This window comes from Charadrius vociferus, unplaced genomic scaffold (genome assembly GCF_000708025.1).
Source record: "Charadrius vociferus isolate BGI_N301 unplaced genomic scaffold, ASM70802v2 scaffold161, whole genome shotgun sequence".
Classification (NCBI taxonomy): Eukaryota; Metazoa; Chordata; class Aves; order Charadriiformes; family Charadriidae; genus Charadrius; species Charadrius vociferus.
Window position 1 is genome coordinate 4,109,793 of NW_009646928.1, and position 5,104 is coordinate 4,114,896.

Sequence of the window (5,104 nt, forward strand, 5' to 3'; positions counted from 1 at the left end):
CTGTATAAAGGATAGAAAGAATACACAAATAATTGGTCTTTGCAGAAGTGTCATTAAAGCTGTACATTTCACTTTGAAATAGAATTTGCTACCATGCTGTGTCTAATACTCTGCACAATGCATTTTCAGCCATGGAAAATACAACTAGCTTCCATACATCAACAACACTGTTGAGCTCTAGATTCAGTTTTGAAGCAGCAATATTCTCAAAGCACTGAAAAACAGTTGTTTCCCTCATGCAAGAGGCCACGTTCATCCAGGGAACAATGCAGATGAGGCTTAGTCTCCGAGTCATCTCATCCAGTACCACCGTTCTCCCGTATTACTTCCATGATGCAAGTCCTACACACCTCTGCCAGAAGGAGTGAAGCCTGCCCTACTGCATCCCCCTTCGCGCTGCCCAGCCTGGCAGAAATGAGCCCTGCTTCGCAAACCAGAGCAAGACTGGGAACAGCTGGTTATGAGAATTTCCCTGAAGTATTCCCAAGTGAAGCACTTGGGTTCTCCAGGGCAAACAGCCAGGAGCAAACTGAGATTCTGCCAGATATCAGGATTTTAAGAGTATACAGTAAATAATGCATTAGCACATCAGATTTATCAATATTGGTATTAATAACTGTAGGACAGGAAAAGATTATGTTTGTTTGTGAGGTGGCTACATGAGAAACTTTTCTCCACATGAGATTAGATGGATACCAGAAGTCCGACGATACCATCATCTGATATCATCAGTGTGGCAAGAGGAAGACTGCAGTTCTTTATCAGGCTCTCATATTCCTATCTGCTATTAAAGGTTATCTATGTATCTGAAAGAAATAAAATCAGAAAACAAAAGCAGCTGTATATATGCACTGAGCACTTCCCCCACTGCTTTCTCCATGGCACTTAAAGCTAAATTATACAAGCTGTGGAGACAAAGATATGAACTACTTAACTGCTTTTGCTGAAGACAGACTTAACAGCTTAACAGGGCTTTATGATGTGTGGTCAGGGAAGTCACATGGAAACATTAAGGAGATTCAACAAATAAGGCATGACAATTAAATGGACTTAGAAGACCTCTCTTCCTGACACAATCTCACATTTACTTTAGCTACTCACATTTACTTTAGCTATTACTAGTCTGGTTTTAGAAACTTTTTAGCAGATTTAAATCCTATATGTTTATTGCTACCAGTTGCATTGAGCCATGTAGAAAACCTTAAAGTTAAAAAGAGATTTAAAATTCTATGCACTGTCTCTGAATAGCTACTACAGTATTTTTCTGTATGTTGACTGAATTATTCACTTCAATTGGTATCACCTGATTTCAAGGAAAACCCTTCCAAACCCAAAATTTCAGGATATTTCAACAATAAATATTTCCTAGCTTTTTAGCTGCAAATATTTGGGGAGGTTTGTTTCTTGCTATGCCATATAGCTTACAGCTTTTCAGGGTGTCCAGCAAGGGAACTGTCATGTAAATGAACTGATGGAACCCAGTTTTCCCTCTCCCAGTTCTTTCCCAAGAACTCACTTGTTTAGAAACATATCTCTCTCAAATAACTTTTTTTATCTTACTACTAGAGAAAAATGTCCTTTTGCTACATTTTTTTTTTTTTTTTGCTTCAAAAGTATCTCTCCTTTGAAGATAAGTAGGACTTACAATAACAACAATAAAAACTACTCTCTTATACATTTCTGGGTTTAGTATGCAAAAACGTGGAGCATGAGGTTTTCTTCTGTTTTTAAGTCTAGTTTATAAAGAAAAATTAGCTTTAAACATGAGTGTAAATGTCAAGTCAGTTGGTGGCTGAGTAACAGCCATCTTGCTTCCAGTATTTAGTTAAAACAGCAACTGTAATGAGGTCAAGTCTAAATAACTATTGTTCTATTAGGAAAAATATTTTGCAATAAGAACGTTTCCATCAAGATACAATTTAATGTCCTGAGGAGAGTCGACCAAGTAATAAAATAAGTCCTCTTCCAGTCCCTCTTTAATGCCACCATTGTTATTCAATAGTATCAGAAAAATTGCCTCTCTGACACAGGATGCGCAGGACCCTTGCGATAACTTTTTGCATGCTTGTTTTATTTATACATATAGAAACACCCACACACGTTACCCACTGGGATAGTGCTACTCTTCTCCAGCCAGAATCACTCAGACACACTTTGGTTCCCAGAAACTTTGCTAATATTATGTTTGAAGGTATGTCTTGGCAATGTTTCAGTAAAGTAACCTCTTTTAGTATAAATGCTAAAGACCTCATATTAATTTTCTTTTTAAAGATTTTGCTGCTGATTCATATGCTGCTAATTATCTTCCTGCTTAGATAGAAAGATAGGAAGATAAGCACCTTAGACATAATGAAGACTAAGAGCTAACAGCAAACATAAGCTCCAATTTTCTCCAACATTCTTTCTGACTGTTACAGAAGCTCCTACATCCACCTCTTAGACGTACCAGAGGAGTCATGTTTATAAACGATGTTTTTAAAAAAAAAACCAAACAAACCCAAAGTCTACAACACAGAGAGCAGGAAGTTTTTGGAACACGTAAGCAGGTTTCTGTGAGAGAAGCAGTTCAGGTGATGTTCTCATGGTGCCTGGAAGCACTCATGATCCTGCTTGACATGTGAGTCATCTCTTGTCCTGCCTGTGATATTTGCCAACCTATAAAAGCCTGAGACACTAAAGACTTTCCTAGCTCTAGTAAACACCAGAGAAAAGATGGCGGAACATGTCTTGAAATACTGTAGTCACTCGTTTAAACTAACAAAGGAGAAATGCTTCCTCAATAAGCTTTTTTCCCCTCCTTTTCTATGCAAAGCACTGCAAAATACTTCTGTAATGCACTTAGTATTTCAAAGCCACTTGAGACAATATACGAAATAAAACTATTTGCTGTATTTTAGTATATGGAATTGCGAGGAAAACTAGTGATCTGTACAAAATGATCAGAATGTATACGCAATTAATTTTTTTAATCAAAGCTTTGTATTGTTTTGATATTATAGAACCAATGTTTGGCCTTCACATGATCAAGTGTGTTCTTAGTGCAAAGCAAAAACCTCTAAAATGCTATCTGCTCATACAGTGTTTAATTTCTTGATATTTTCTTGATATATTTTATTTTCCAAGACATACAAAACCAGAGAGTATCCAAAACTTTATATATTCTTGGCCATAATGTAGAAACAAGAATTATGTTGATGAACCACTGAAGGGAGGATAAAATGTTTACAGCTACTTTATACCTACATATTAGAGCAAATATTACATAACAGGTATCAGATGTTGTTAAGCAAATGTTTGCAAGGGAAGGAAAAGCCATCAAAGCAAACATTTTCCAAAACACTGTTAATGGAGGCCTATGTACTGGGTCTAACTTTCTGGTACATTATGCTTAGTTAATTGAACAATAACATTAATTTCCACATCAGTGTTTTCATTGGCACTGGACCAGCTACAAGGATTAAGTACCAATTTAGTAAGTTCACAAGTAGACACTGTGTACAACTGACAGGTATTTTCTTAGGTATGTCTATTTTCCAAATGGAACACTGAAAACATACATATTAATTTAAGATATACGAAGAGAATAATCTTTCAAGAAGCTCCTTCTTTCTTTCCATACTTCACTCCCACAAGCATTCCTCACTGGACCCAGGCAGCCCTGGTTAACGTCAGGCTTCTTTAGGGCTAGACAGACCAGTAGAGGTTTAGCAAATGCTAACGTGAACCAGTTGTTTTCTCTTGGTTCTGCCATGTTACTCATCTAATCTTTCCTAGTTACTATACTGTCATTATTCCTTGCTATAAAGTGAACTCTGCACAAACAGGAAACTAATGAACCTCATGTTTGCAATATAGCAATAACTGCCAGACCTTAATACTTTTTTTTTTTGTATTTGTGTGTATTTGTATGTGTAACAGTGTAAATGATACAAACAATGCATGGAATACAATTCTGGCATGTTCATGAAAAAGTCACATCTAAGGAATTCTAGCTATTTTAAGTATGAACAGCTACTTTTTAGAAGTTACAAGCCACCTAGAGTTTAACAGTGAATAAAAATCCTTCAAGTTCCACAAACTGCAAGCAGAAATGGAGTCTGGACCCATGAAGTCAACAATCTCCACTGCATTTTTTTGTTCCCTTTCCAATAAGATCACTGCCTTATTTCTTGCCATTCTCTAATCCCTGAAATGAGCCCCGTGCCAAACATAGCCCAGTGAGGTTAGAAACCTGCCAAGAGAAGTAGTTGAGCCTGTTTATTGGCACCAGCTCTTCAATCTGGTGTTCCCTTAGCAGTTTCCACTTAAGCTGCAGTAGCAAATCCAACCCTGAACTATAGCTCTCAGCTACCCCTTAACCCAGTACTGGGGTAGCCCAGTATGGACTTTGAGCTAGCAGTAAAATAAAGCAACAGATCAACTGATGTCGTCTACCTGGACTTGTGCAAAGCATTTGACACTGTCCCACATGATAATCTGGTCTCTAAATTGGAGAGACATGGATTCAACAAATAGACCACTCAGTGGATAAAGAACTGGCTGGACAGTCGCACTCGAAGAGCTGCAGTGAATGGCTCGATGTCTAAGTGGAAACCAGTGACGAGTGGCGTTCCTCAGGGGTCGGTACTGGGACCTATACTGTTCAACATCTTTGTCAGTGACATGGACAGTGGGGTTGAGTGCACCCTCAGCAAGTTTGCCAATGATACCAAGCTGTTTGGTGAGGTAGAATCGCTGGAGGGGAGAGATGCCATCCAGAGGCACCTGGACAGGCTGGAGAGGTGGGCCCAAGCCAACCTCATGCAGTTCAACAAGGCCAAGTGCAAGGTCCTACATCTGGGGTGGGGCAATCCCAAGCACAAATACAAGCTTGGTGGGGAATGGCTGGAGAGCAGCCCTGAGGAGAAGGACCTGGGTGTGATGATTGACCAGAAGCTCAACATGAGCCAGCAACGTACGATCGCAGCCCAGAAGGTAAACCGTATCCTGGGCTGCATCAGAAGAAGGGTGGCTAGCAGGTTGAGGGAGGTGATTCTGCCCCTTTACTCCACTCTGGTGAGACCCCACCTGGAGTACTGTGTCCAGCTCTGGAGCCCCCAACGTC